The sequence below is a fragment of the Botryllus schlosseri genome, chromosome 2 (assembly GCF_051294905.1).
Source record: "Botryllus schlosseri isolate E-star chromosome 2, Bs_hap1, whole genome shotgun sequence".
NCBI classification, from domain to species: domain Eukaryota; kingdom Metazoa; phylum Chordata; class Ascidiacea; order Stolidobranchia; family Styelidae; genus Botryllus; species Botryllus schlosseri.
The window spans coordinates 14,751,820-14,767,610 of record NC_137237.1 but is presented as its reverse complement, the minus strand read 5'-3'; the positions used below and the strand labels follow the sequence as shown (position 1 = coordinate 14,767,610).

At 39.9% G+C, this 15,791-nt stretch overlaps 1 protein-coding gene and 1 pseudogene across 2 annotated transcripts in view; one reads left to right on the top strand and one right to left on the bottom strand.

Annotated features, from left to right (window-relative positions):
- LOC145433747 (phosphatidylcholine translocator ABCB4-like) overlaps nt 1-6,952 on the bottom strand; it is a 38,399-nt pseudogene extending 31,447 nt beyond the window's left edge. Inside the window, exons 1-3 of the transcript XR_013913181.1 lie at nt 6,330-6,952; nt 5,834-6,016; nt 5,230-5,346 (exon numbers count right to left, since the gene is read on the bottom strand). The product of XR_013913181.1 is annotated as a phosphatidylcholine translocator ABCB4-like (transcript). The remainder of the gene's footprint in view (nt 1-5,229; nt 5,347-5,833; nt 6,017-6,329) is intronic.
- The window catches only part of LOC145433757 (prefoldin subunit 6-like), a 134,908-nt gene that overhangs the window by 37,228 nt on the left and 81,889 nt on the right, over nt 1-15,791 (top strand). The window lies entirely within an intron of this gene.

The window sequence follows — 15,791 nt, the reverse complement described above, 5'->3', positions numbered from 1 at the left end:
AAATGATATGTTTAGTCAGGTAAACGATGGACTGCCAAGTGAAAGTGGTAATTTTACATAGGTAAACGTCGTGGGCTCAGTGTCGTTGGTCTTGTTAAACGTAGCTGTCGAGTTGTACAATATACTTGTCGTGAGTATACAATTACGAAGGGAGAGAATGAAATTGCTATTATGAGTGCCAGAAGGTTGTTGTATGTAGATTTGACAGTAACCCTATTATTCGCATATGACAAACACAATCATGGCCATTAACTAACTTGCTCGGTCTCGATCAATGCAAAAGAGATGATTCGTTTTTTGAAACCGTAGCGAAGACCACGTGTAAATCGATGCGATAGACTTGTACCCCTTACATTCAGTCGTGTCGTGTCCATTTTAATACGGGACCCACAGGTATGACATGCACACACTAACGAACAGAAGTCGATGATTTTGATTAATAAAAATATTTCTTGACTAGATCGGAATGTCTATGTTGTAGAAAGTAAATACTTTTATGGAGTTGTGTGTTTAATGAAAGCGATTGGTTACAAGTATGTGTTGGGGAAAGAAAATTTATTTTTCTATATGTGACGAAATGAAAATAGATTCGTGGTTTTAATTGAGTTGTGACTGTGTTGTTTTAATGTACGTTTCAACAGGTAGACTTGACACTGAACAACAATTCGACTCGCAAAAAATGTTTGTTGTATGATTTGTCACTGGTGCGCAAAGGGTCAGGAATATTTTTGTATGATAATATCTTCTAGCTGTTTTGTTGTGAGGGCAATCATGTGATGACTCAGCACTTTTCGTTAGCAAAGTAGATTGATCTATGTGAAAGATGTAAGGACCGTGACTAAAAAACATATGTACTTTCTTGTTGGAGTAGCTGATTTACTGCTATGGCGTTGACATAGCCCTCTGGAAGTGAGTATGCTTTTCTTTGACGAAAGTTTACGTGGTTCGTTGTAATAAATTTGTGTTAACTAAACTCGGATGGATACCGCAATTGTGCTGGACTTACACATGGTATTCGCATACTGTGCACATACAAACTTTTGTGTAAACAACTCTGATGTTTCTGTTCGTACTAGTTCTGTGTTGAACTATTTGATTATTAAGATACATGAACACCCATTCAGACAATAAAGTTCTTGTGATATCGAAACAGTTTGAAAGCACCACCACTCATTGTACAGGTTTGTAGCATGGGAATATTTTCATGTGTCATGAATATCTTTCGTATACACTTAGTATGAAATGAGATGTGTGGAACAATAATTAGTGTCGTACAAAGTGTTGTGTTTGATTGCCTACTTTTTATCAATGTCTTTGTGATGTTAAAAGACGGTTGAGTTTTCATTTACATTAAGCGGGGAAACTCAAGTAATAAATTTTACTCGTTTGAAAATATCGATCAATGGAGTAACAGTATCAATATGAGTGGTATATTATTTTTTTCGCGATATGCAACCCAACCAATCTTCCAACCAAGCATAACTTGTCAAAAATTTATCATGTCATAGTCGGTTGTTACGAATTCGAAAGAAATGTACTTCAATTATCACGATGATGGAAATTAAGATCAATGCAGTATTTCGGAGATGGATGTGTATCGTCTGATATGTTCCCCAATCACTAAATGTCGGTTAGTTAAACGATGCATTTACAAGTTTACCGAAATCTTGATTTACAAATAACAGCTTGATGATGTAAAGCTCAACCACGCAAATGTGTTCATTGCAAAGTATTTGACACAAACAAAATATCGAATGGAGACCATCACATTGGTTTCATTTCGAGTGAGTGAAAATTGTTTTCTGTTGGCCAGGTAGGACACATTTGACAAACATCGTACACATTGTATCTTCGTGATGGTAACGACTTTCAGCGGCTTGGTTTCATGTCAGGAATTATTATTTGAGGGTTCGAGAACAATTTCAATCAATACAACAAATGAACAACAATGCAAAACACGTTTAGCAAATAACAGTGTAGCAAGTACTTTTTTGATATTACAATTGTTGTGCACCAGACATTTCTAACTGAATTGGGTGCATCTAACAAACATATCACAATTTACTTTTGTAATGATCAAAGTATGTGAAATGGTGCGAACGGATTAGGTATTATTCAAGCGGCGGTATGTCAATTCACCTAGTGTGATATCTTGACACCGGGTAATGCGCGAAAGGGTTTCAATTCTCACCGCGGCTTATGATGATAAAGTATTGTACCGGTTGTTAATCAGCAAACGAAATTGTTGTTTCATCTTTAGTCTTGGGTACTGGAAACAATTACATTTGTAAAATATTTTCTGATATCCGCAATACGCAGAGTGATTTGTACCAACACGGAATATCTTCCAAATCAAGAACATTTCAGACAAGTATAGTTTTACAAATCAATATGTTAATAACAATGGTACTGAAAAGTTTGTTGCTGTCACAATAATCTTTACCACAACGCCGGGTCTAATTACCGCAAATAATTTAATAATCAAGTCATGATCAACTATTACATGTGTCAAATCAATGTGTCAATCCTTATGTTTACATCATGATAATTTTCAATATAACACCTGCGTTCGATTGTAAGAAATGAATTCTCAACATGTTGGGCAGACTTTCAAATCTCGCATACTGAAACGTATTATGTTAATCTCAAGTCGCCGGCACCGAGAAGTAATTACTTTTATCTTACAAAATATACCGCATAGTAATTTCTTTGTCTCGCAGAATAGTAACGACTTTTACAGTTGAACAAAAAAGACGAGTTGACGGTATATGCCTAAAACCGAACCTGCTACGGATTTTAGATTGTAGCGATTGTATGGACTCGTGTATGCTTGACTGTTTTCATACTGATACTGATTGAGTTGATTGGGTGAGTTACAAACGATTTACTTGACAAGGTTTTTCCTTGTTGGCTCTTTGGAGTATGGTAAGATGGTAAGATGTCGAGACGTAATACTATTTCCGTTAACTCAATTGCAACGAAAAAATAACCAGATAGCTTGTACAAGGTTTCGACAAATAGATGGAAATATTCCCATTTAACTCATCGTGTCGCAACTCGATCGCGGTATGTACAAGTGGTTGTCAAGTAAGAAATATTTACAACAGGTGCTATTTCATTGATTGATTCTATTGTGTGTAGTAGCACATTTAAATATCATGATAGTACAGTGAAATTATTTACTGAAACTCTATTTGACAAACGGAAAACTCAGTCGTGAATAGAGTTGTATGGTCATTACTTGTTTCAAATCAACATGCGCATAATCTCTAAATATGTATGGGTTGAAAGTTGGTAGTCATGTTTGTCAATCTATTGCAATTCAGACTATGTCAAAGTCCAAATATTTCATTTTGGGTGATCTCAATTTACCTTCAGTACATCTCGCGAGTGGATTCCGATGCCGTACTATAACATTCTTAATAATACAGGTTCGAGGATTTTCATGATAGAGTTGACAAGTGATAAGATGTGTGTTTGTATTAAGAGTTTGATTTGAAGTTGACAACGACAATAACTGTATAATGCACATACTTGTGATTCTTGATTCTTGTAGAGTTATAGTTGGTATTGATTCTATAGGTGTGAAAACAGCGGCGCGGAATGTGCGAATAATTCAATGTGGCTGAAAGTCGGCGTCAGTAATATTCAGGTTACGGTCGAATCAAAAGATCACGATAACATTTCTCAAATTAATTAGAATTGTACCGAATTAACACATTCAGATACGAATCAACTTGAGCTGTGTAGTAAGTTTCATTTCAAGTTGACAAATTGACACATTGCTTGAATGTTCGCATGATTCTTATCATACAACTAAAGTCAACCACGTTCCAAAGTGTCAAAACATATAGCGACCGCCAGAAAGTGTCAAATTGTTGGTTTACGAATCACGGTCTGCGTTGGTACTGTTATTCATTACTTATTACTTGATAGTAACAAACAACCACCGACATATTACACTGTAGCGATTGGGATGTATGTAATGACAAGACGCGAGAAATGGCTATGTCTTTGGTGTTATCTTGTGAGCAATCGTGGGATTTGTAACCTATTTCACGCGTTTTTTGAAGTGTTGGTTTGTGAACGCTGCTATTGTTGGTATTCGAATCGCCGTCTACGCCGGCTCTGTGGCAAACCAATTACCAAAATATTACATTGTTAACGATCGGTATGTATGTAACAGCGAGTCGCGAGCGATGGTTATGTCTTAGGTATTATCTTGTGAGCGATCGCGGGTGGATTATCTGAATTTACCTTTAGTACATCCTGCGAATGGATTCCGACACCGCACCATAACATTTTTGATAATAAGGACTCAACGATTTTCAGCCAAGGAATACTTGAATTATTTTGGGTGATGGTAAAAAAAAAAAAGTTAATGATACGATTGTGCGTGCTTTAGTTTGATTTGACAGTAATGAATGAATGTATAAATGTGTATACTTGTGATTCTTGTTTTGACTTTGAACAGCAGACTATTCTGTAGGTGCGAAACAGCGGTATACAGGGTGCGAATAATCCGATCTGAAGTCTTATTCAGCTAGCGATCAATAGCGAGGAAAGACTTAGAACACGATCGGTCATTTGTCACGACTGAACTACGACGTCTTCATGTAACACCGTGTGAGCGATCCCTATACCTGTAACGTTATCATGTCGCGTCTATATCAGATACGCAACCGTGTCGCCGCGGTCATAAGAATAACGATATATCATTGTCGCACTCACCGTAAACGTTGGGATCGACTCGGACCGGTCATATATAATAATTTGGGATATACACATTAACTAAGTACCAATCACGTGACTATTTACCATACATCACCGTGCCGCTGCGCCTATACCAACAACGTTAGTCAAATCATCTCTACCTGAAAGGTCACCATGTCACCGCGCCTATACCCGAAAAGGTAACCATGCCACCACGAGTTTTCACGACACCGTGCCGCCGCAGCCTATACCTGAAAAGGTAACCGTGCCACCCCCGCCATAAGACACAATGGCACCGTGTCACCGCACCCATAAGAGATAAGGGTCACCGTGCCACCACGAGTTTCTCGGCACCGTGCCGCCGCACCCATAAGAACCCCCTGCCACCTCACGACCGATCTATATAACTACTGTCGTCGTCTTATATTTTAACTGACGTAGCAATTTGCTTATGCTGACGCCAGCCAGGTTTCATACCCCATATACGACCGGATGCTTGCCACTTCAAAAGCGTACCTCCACGTCATAAAATCTTTGGATGAGTTCGACACAGGTACTTTTTCCGCAACCGCTCTGGCCGACGAGCGCGACCGTTTGTCCTCGGTTCGCGGTGAAGCTGATATCTCGCAAAACCTGATGTAACACAAGATGTTGTTTGTCCGGTCAATGCATATCCGTTTGGCCAGAGTTGAGATGACCACGATCCGGTTACGGGGCCGTCGAGGGAGTAGGATTACACTAAATGTCAGCGTTGCCAGAATGGATAGGAAGAATACTGATGCGGTCCATTTTGGACCACCCATAACATGAAAATACAATTTTCCCCAGGCCTTATCGGAACCTAACACTGAAAATATGAAAAATTCTAGGATAGATGGACCGTTCTCACAGTTTGTTTGACATCCCTTTCACGGATATGGATATCCACATTTTGTTATCCTCCCAAATGCAGTAAATAGTAATTTCATGACAGCAGTCAATGATTGCAATAGATGCGCGAATACACACTTCACATTTGTTGATGCCGTTAATACATCGCCGAAGTGAAAGTGCTGTCACTCGCTCAGTCCTCTTTGAATGCGATTCCAATTAGGCGCACAAAATTATCCATAAAACATACCCGCACTCCCGGTCTGGACGGATAGGTAAAATCGACATTCCTGATTTCGATTTCGCCGTTGACTTCTCCGGGTTTCAGTCCTTTTTCCGAGAAGATATCGATCGGTGGAATGCGGTTTATAACCGAGAAGATCTTTTGTCCAGCTGCATGAGCAGCGGAAAAGTACTCAAAATTACGCCCAGCCTGAAATGCAATGGCTATTCTAATTTTTATGCAAGCCTTGTTTTACCAGCATATGGTTAAATTATTCGTAGTCGCCTTGCTACTTATATGAAGTTTTTTGAGCTGTAAGTAGGTATTCATCCGTTTGATATCTGTAGGTAAGATGCGTCGGCGCACAAATCAACGGGAAGTGTTACGTTACGAAACAACTATCAATGGGCATTTGGGCATTATAGGCCAGGCCTTGCACCCCGTGGTTCATCCAATCGCGACTCATGTACCATATCGATCGTTAGTATGCCGATTGCCTTCAATCTCACTGCTGACCACTCACCATCCCCAAGGAGTAAGCCGCAATTAGAATACAAAAAAACACGACCATCATGTCTCCTGCGGTTAGTGGATCGTTCACGTCGACGACGAGGGTCACTCCGTACCAGAACACGACGGCATAAAGCGAAAACATGGTCAGATACAAAAAGCCGATACTAGCGCCGGCGATTATTCCCTTTTTCATGCCCATTGCTTTTGCGTCGCCTAAGTTGGACAAATATCTGTGAAAAGTAAACAATTGAATGCGAATATGGTACATAAATAAACATGCTTCAAAGTGAAGGGTTACCATATTTTGGGAATCTGAAAAGAGGACACTTTTTCAAAATTTTCAGACTTACAATACCGAAGTAAAATCCGAAAAAAATCGTAAATATATTCCGAGTTTGTAGTTGGTTGACTGAAAAGGTCATTTTTCCGACTCGACTCCGGAAATATACACTTTTGTTGAATTCTCCGTTAGTTGACTAAAAAAAGTCGACTTACCGGCTCAACTCCCGAAATACCCGCCGGAACGTTACTACAGTACTGATTTCTTATATCTCAGTCGAATATCCACCTACATATAACCAAAGTTTTTAAAAAAGAGAACACATTCTCTTAAAAGAGGACGTATTGTAACCCTGAAGCAAACGCATTTATGGCTTAGTTTATACAATCGATGGTTTTAGTCCGCGCATTCACATCCATTATTAAGGTTTATTTCTCAAATTCCGAGCTACGTGTGGCTACGGCCTGCCGTAAAATGCCCAGGTAGGCATCAGTCAGACTGACGATACAGATACGCTTCTCGTAGAACCAGCGGAAATGATGATGAATTTGGAAGGTAATCCGTCCATGAAGTCACGACTGCAACCAAGGATTTCCGGTCGGCGGGAATTCGTGGGGAGCGTTCGCCTGAACATCACAAAAATCACTACACTACGTGTGAGCCGAAGATGACACTACGAATCGAATCAAATTTCGGCCTCAAAGTCTACCTCAAGGTTCATAAAACGCCTGTGCGAAGGCGCTCAAGTTGACTTTTATACTTCTGGGATGAAGTTAGTCTCGTCAATCTTTCAATCGATTTATTCTAAGCAGATGCAGCGAATGAATTCACTTACAATCAGACATGGGGTGATTACTTCATGAATGTAATCGATTGCGATTACGATTACTTCCGAATGACGCGATTACGATTACGATTACGATTACAGCAAAATCAGGAAGTAGTCGATTACGATTACGATTACATTGGAAAAGTAATCACGATTACTCACGATTACATTTATTTTGCATTTTAGAAGTTATATTGGAAGACAATATATGGATTGCGCTGAAAAGGCCTAATGAGATAACAAACTTCTTTTCAAAAAAGATGCGGTATTTGCTTGTTACGTCATAATGTACATATTGCCGATTTTTATAGAGGACGATTTATCGCACCCAACGATTTGCATTCTTGCCCGGTCCATGACTGCCGCACCCCAAATTTTCCACTAGGGTGGGGAGCGAGCTCGAAGGGGACTCAAAAGTATTTCGTAAACCAACATAAACTATAGAGTATTCTCGAAAGATTTAATTAACTTGAAAATTCTCTCTAGATAAGCTTGATTTTGGAATGCATACGTCTCCCCCTCAACAAAAAAGCATACATGATTTAGGATTGCATTTGAAACAAATGGTTGTTTAAAACACACTGTTTAAAACATGTTTTAAACAAAGGCTTTAAAAGAATTGTGTTTTTTCAAGTTGTAAAATTATGCCATAATTTTGTAAAAAAATGCTATGGGATATGGGATGGTTGTAACCCCTCAAAATAGTCCGTTCAACAGTTATAGTACGGATATTTCGTCAAAGGAGCCATATTTACCCTATATTTTCAATTGTCAACGGCAATCCACATTCGTCACGTCATGGCTTAAAAAAATAAAATAAATTTAAAAAAATGTTTTAAACATGGGCCTTGTTGTAAACACGCTTTCGTTAAATTTATTTTTGTTTTAAATGCAACCCTATTTTATAGCAATAGGTATTTAGGTTCCAGTCAATACCGTACCACGACACACCAAAAGACATATGAAATTCCGACCAACACGCGACTTCACGAAGTGTGCTACGAAAGAAAGACTTTGGCCGAAACTTAGGGCATGTGTCCATTGTCAATAGCCACGCTGGGTGGGCGTGACTACTGGTCCGGTCCTTCCAATCCGAGCCCACAATGCAAATGCCCCCCGTACACCCACAGAGCATAAAAGACATGACAATTTGTGTGTTCGTCTCACGAAAGTTTCTCTTTTAGTCTGCTACGTTTGGGATACAACATTATCTTTTGATTATATAACAGACCGGAAGTCACGAATGAACAACATACGCTAAAGTAATTATGACAAGATAACAGGCGTTATAATTATGAATTACGTGCCCCAGCTCTACATGTAAATCAGACCATCGGGGGGGGGGGCAGAGAAAAAGAGAGGATTAAAAATTAATAATAATATAATGCATTACACGATATTATTGACGAAATTCAGTCTTCCACTTAGAAATATCACCCTACGGCGGCCAAAGACCAACGTTTGGACTGGGGGACGAATTGCTGTTTTGGTCCTGGTTCTAGCTAAAACCCACGCTAACATGATATTTAAGCTCATGGCTATGGCGGCAGGTCCCAATGTTGAGTAAAGAATTATGAAATAACGATTGGCGCCTGTTTCGAGTAGAGTCATATGAGAGGAAGATGAAGAAAACATAAAATTCTGCCTTTAACTTAATGCATATAATGTACTGCAAGCTGCCGCTACGAGAAACGGCAAAAACGGCTCGGTTACGATATATATCAGCAACTGTTGATTTTGATTGCTTCTTTGTGGAAACCGTAATGTTTTATTTGACGAGTACAAAATTTCAAATCTCTATCCGGTGTACGTACGTATACGAACTACATATAGTCCTACTGCTCGCTAAGCAGCAACGGTCAAACTGCGTTTGCATAACCAAACATTATTACACAAGTTACTCCGTAGAGTGGTGATTAATTATCCTGCTGCGGGGTACTGGCGTGTGGAACGTGTTGATAACCTGATATACAGCACGGCGGGTGTTCTTACAATCACATCGAATATCTATTTACTGTGGATGCTTCTTACACAATGACTAGCAAAGCTAATAGGCCACTTCTGACGTAATAATGAGCAATGGCATTTAAAAATCGGACGTCTGTGCTATCATGAATCTGGTATAATATATCTTCCTTGTTCACGAATGTTCAGTTTATGTCATAGTACTTGTACGAATAAAAAGTAATCGTTCTTTCACAAAGAAATCGATTAGATATGGGAAGTAGTCGATTACGATTACGATTACTTCGGAAATTTTTCGAATGTAATCGATTGCGATTACGATTACTTGAAAATGCTGTAATCGTCGTAATCGATTACGATTACTAATCGCGATTACCCCATGTCTGGTCGGAGGTTATCTGGGTAAGCCACGCTGCTAAAAGTCGGCACCAGAGGCTCAAAGTTGTATGCTGAAGAGTGAAAGTGAGCGATTGGAGCAAATGAAGATGCGAAAGATACAAAGTCAATAACTGACATACTATGGCGGACTGCCAGTCCTTTTAACGCAAGTCCCTAGCTATCATGTTTCTGCATGAAGGAAATGTAATCTTTTAGTAGGACGACTATTCCAACTTCACTACCTCTTTTAGTATTGGGAAAGGTTGGTAAGCACTGTTACGCCAAACATAAGTTTTAGCTAGAGTTCTACCTTTTTCGTGTCGCTAGAACTTTATAAACCCATTTTCTTATTGGCTCAAGCTTTGCAATTGCATGCATTGTTACGCATTTTCGGGTATAAAAACCCACGTTTTCTCTCACGTCGCCCCTTGCACTTTCATGTATTGAATTACATGGTTATAAATTTGTACGGCTGCGGCTAAACACCCGTACGCTTCTCTGGAATATAATCGTATCGAGTGAATCAGTCAATCTAAGAACTCGCAACGACAGGATAGCAAGTCGCCGTCAGCTACACATTACTTCAGGCACGACGCACCAACTGTTACACTATGTGACTATCAGACATGGGGTGATTACTTCGTGAATGTAATCGATTGCGATTACGATTACTTCGGAATGACGCGATTACGATTACGATTACGATTACAGCAAAATCAGGAAGTAGTCGATTACGATTACGATTACATTGGAAAAGTAATCACGATTACTCACGATTACATTTATTTTGCATCTTAGAAGTTATATTGGAAGACAATATATGGATTGCGCTGAAAAGGCCTAATGAGATAACACGATAACGATAATTGCTTGTTATGTCATAAAGTACCCATTGCCTATTTTATAGAGGACGATTTATCGCACCCAACGATTTGCATTCTTGCGAGGTCCACAACTGCCGCACCCCAAATTTCCTAATAGGGTGAGGATCGAGCTCGAAGGGGACTCAAAAGTATTCCGTAAACCAACACAAATTATTGACTATTTGCGAGAGATTTCATGAACTTAAAAATTATCTACGAGCTTCGCGATTTAAATGTCTCTACTAGATAGCTTGATTTTGAAATACATACGCCAATAAAAAAAAGCATGCATAATTTGTAGTAATAGGCATTTAGATGCCAGTCAATACCGCGCAACGTCACACCAAATCACATATGCAGTTTCGGCCAACATGCGAATTCACGAAGTGTGTTACTAATGAAAGACATAGGCCGAAACTTGGGGTATGTGTCCATTGTCAATAGCCGCGCTGGGTGGGCGTGACTAATAGTCCGGTCCTTCCAATCTGAGCCCACAATGCAAATGCCACCCGGGCACCCACAGAGCATTAAAGACATGGCAATTAGTGTGTGCGTCTCACGCAAGTATTTCTTTTAGTCTGCTACGTTTGGACCACAACAATATCTTTTGACTATACAACAGACCGGAGGTCACGAATTAACAACGATACCCTCCTAAAGTAACTAATTATTACAAGATACCAGATTTTATAGTTATGTATTACGTGCCTCCAGCTCTTCAGGTAAATCTGACCATCGGGGGCTGAGAGAGGATTAAAAATGAATAGTAATATAATGCAATTACCAATATTATTGACGAAATTAAATCTTCAACTTGAAAATTTACTACCCTATGGGGGCCCAAGAGCAACGTTTGGGGTGGGGGACGATTTGCTGTGTTTGTCCTGATTTTTGCTACATGCCACGCTAACATTGTGTATAAGCCGATGGCTATGGCGGCAGGCCCAAATGTCGAGTACAGAATTGTGAAATAACGATTAGCGCCCGTTTCAAGTAGAATCATATGAGAATAAGAGAAAGTAAACACAAAATTCTGCCTACAACTTAATACAGATAATGTAATGCAAGCGGCCATTACGAGAACCAGCTCGGTTATGATATATATCAGAAGCTGTTGATTTCACTGCTTCGTCGTGGAAACCGTAATGTTTTATTTGACGAGTAGGCTACAAAATTTCAAACCTTTGTCCGGTGTACGTTCGTACTACATAGGCCTACTGCTCGCCAAGCAGCAACTGTCAAACCGCGTTTAACTAAGCATAACCAAACATCAATACAAAAGTAACTATTTGGAACTAGGCAGAGTAGTGGTTAATTATCCTGCTGCGAGGTAGTGGCGTCTGGAATGTATTGATAACCTGATATGCAGTACGGTGAGTGTTCTTACAATCACGCTAATGCACATCGAATATCTATTCACTATGTGTGGATAGCTGGATACTTCTTCCGCAATGACGAGCAAAGCTAATAGTCCCCTTCTGGCGTAATAATGAGCAGTTGCATCTGAAAATCTGACGTTTGTGCTATAACTAACTGGTATAATACTTCTTCCTTGTTCACGAATGTTCAGTTTATCTCATAGTCCTGTACAAATAAAAAGTAATCGTTGTTTTGCAAAGAAATCGATTAAATATGGGAAGTAGTCGATTACGATTACGATTACTTCGGAATTTTCTCGAATGTAATCGATTGCGATTACGATTACTTGAAAATGCTGTAATCGTCGTAATCGATTACGATTACTAATCGCGATTACCCCATGTCTGGTGACTATACAATACCAATGTCGTGATGCACGAGGCTGCACAGTGCACACTGGCGTTGCGACACGACTAAAACAGGTAATTCCCCGATCATGTCGCGCGCACGATCGCGGTAGTTGCGTTCTGCTGCACACTGGGACACCGAGTCGTAACGTATCTGTACCGACCTAATAATTTCGTAACAGTATAGTTCCCTGGTTATTACTATAGAACAGGGGTGTCAAACATACGGCCCGCGGGCTGCATCCGGCCCGCCAGACGATTTCATCCGGCTCGCGAAGCAATTCTGAGTAGAGTGAAAATTTGAGCATATTTGTAAGAAATGTTGAGATTTTTTGCAGGAAATACTTCCATGAAGATAGGCCCCATCATAACCACCCGACTGCGGTGCTGTGGTTTCACTCTAGTTAACACTAGTAACAATCGGTGAGATTGACACCCAATATCAAGAAAGCTGAAAGTGCACACCAAGTTTTAAGTTTTATGGAAAAATGGATCAATAAGCAGTTATTCACAGAAGCAAAAACGCCAATGCGGAACCATTATATGCAGTTTATATGGAAGATATATTAGTTGCACAACAACTTTCGACCCAAAAGACCCTCAGAAAGACTTATACCGTTGTTAATGCGACTGTTTTAGCGGAATCTTAACTGTATTCAACCGGACAATCATCGTATTTTGCCAAGTCCATCGTTCGCGAATCAAGGTATCACGACTTGCTACTTGAAAACCGTATGATACGTGTATTATCTATATATGCTTCTAAGGTATTCAAGTGAAAAGCAAGAGCATAAATTAACATATTGGAATCAGTTGACTGGTGTGGCCGCGAGCGATTAGAAGGCTTAAATCCGGCCCGCGACGGAATTTGAGTTTGACACCCCTGCTATAGAATAACACATCAAGATACTTCCTACATATATGTGTACTATTTGTACTGACAGCATTTTGCTGATGCTCCAAACTTGGCAACGAATATACCATAATGGGAGTAAGATATTTTCAAATTTGAAAACTCAAGTTTATTACTTCAACTCAAGACGCAGATTCATAATATACATCTCCCAAGATACAAAGAATATAAATAAGAAGGTGGCTAATAGTTGAGACGCCCTGACAAAGTCCATCAATCAGATATCTCTATAATTAACTATATAGGCCTACTCTTCTTGGCCTACCGGTCTTTCCGTAATGTCAAGCATATCAGTGGCGTTGGCGGGCTAGCGGTCATGTTCTCTCTTATTCGTCTTGTACTGTGAACATACAATAATGTAATCTAATTATCAAATACATCTTTATTTCATTCTTTCAACTTTAAGTTATCAGCTTGAGGTTGAATCATTCGTTTTCTGGGCATGTTGAATAGCCTACCATACAGCCCACTGCCTCAATCCCGCAGAGCCTTCACAGCGTAGCCTACCCCAAAATAAATTACGCATCTGGTACACGGGCAGTCGGGCATGTTTCATTAGGAAGTTGAACGATTAGAAAAGATTGCAATAGCGCCGTCGAAATAAGAGCGAATGCTTATTTTCTACTGCGACTGAGACCGCAACTCGCGACAAAGTACTTCTAGATATCCTTGATGGATACGTAATGGCCCCTGTCTCCCGCTAGTGGAACGGGAATTAAATAGAAGTAAATATTTCAAATCCAATAAATCAGCCCCCAAATACCTTATTTTATATCGATTTACGAGGAAGCTATGAGTCCTTCCGAGGTTGCCGCCGGAGGGGGCTTTTTGGGGTGCTGCAACTACAACACGCTACTCGTAACCTGTATCCTTATTGTTGGCAACATGCTACGTGGTGTTTACTGTTTATTCATACTTACATCGCGAATATTCCGCATCACACTATTCACACGTTAGTCTTTATTGACATCTAGAGTTTCGCTTTCGGTCGTTAGCAGAGATCAATCGGTATGCAGCGTTCATTTTGCAGGCAAATAGCATCTACATATGAGTTCACCATGAGTGCTTGTTTGCTTTTTGTTAAAATCGAACACAAACGCTGTAAGTGAAAATACTCTTGAAATATGCCGGCTTAACCGGACGCTATAGCTCGCGCTAATTCCGTGATTAGACAATAGTCAATGGAGACGGTACCCTAGCTCGAGCACATAACGTAGCATGTGGGAATGAGATGACTAAACAAAAGGTCATCACTCGGAGAATTGGGCCGCAATGTTTAGGTTTTGCCTCAGATGTTGACATTGTGTCTAGTTAACCCCATCAGAACCGCGGTCTAAACAATGACACGACGCAGGTTGATGACTTATCTGTTATTCTTTTTCAGTCATAATCTTGCCAAATCTTCGACATGTATGGTCATTTTACACCACACCGATATTGCTTATTATTATGGGATTTTTTTACCCAAAAAAACGAAAGATGTGAACCTAAAAGATCAAAATTTTGACATTTTTTGACCATAGAAAAGTTAATTTTGGCAGAATTCTGTCCTCATGTATGTAAATTGGGTGTTTTCGCATATATTGTTAGAATTGTATTTCTTATCTTTATTTCTGGTTGAAACTGTCTGTCCTTACGAAGTAGTTTGGTATAAAAAAAACTTTTTTGACTTAAAACAGATTTTTACACGGAAAAAAGTTGACAATTTTTGATCATGCCCTTCTTGATATAAGAATCAATGCCCACGAAGTCTTGCTTCAGTTAGGATACTGCGGTACTTTAAGTATATAGCACCATGTCAACCTATTTGTTTCATTCAACCGTTTGTGATTCACAATGAGCAGATAATGAGTCGTCCCTAACGGTAGGCCTATCAAGTAGGCTATATATATATATCGACTTTTCAATTAGAGTAAAATGAAAAGGGCAAAAGAAAACAGGAAACAAAAAAAACATCAAGATAATCAGTTTTAGGCTCGTATTAAGCGTCTCCAACGTAGGCGGTCGTGGGCGTCTTCAAGCGACAGCCCGCGTTGCGCTAGGTCAGTCTCCATTGTCGAGCGCCATGTTTTCCGATTCCAGCCACCTCTGCGCCATGGCTCCGTCGGAATGTGATTGATGATGGCGGCGGCTGGTTGCTCGTCTTGGTGCCGCACTAGATGCCCGATTAGGCGGAAGCGTCGTTCAGCTGCCAGTAGACGGCATGGGACCGTTCCTGTGAGCTCTCGCAATGCATTCGTGGATATATGCTCCGGATGGTGAATGCCGAGTGCATAGCGGAGGAGTGCGTCGTAGGCTAAGTAGGCTACGAGTTGTAAAATGTCGACTGTTAAGTTCACCGACAGTACAAACATCTACGATACAAGCGAAATGCTGGTTGCAAACAATTTTTGACTTTGTAAACAGTTTTGACATTTTTTTCAAACGCTGCAATTTTGACAAAATTTTACTTTTTTTTGACATGTAAAAAAAGAATCG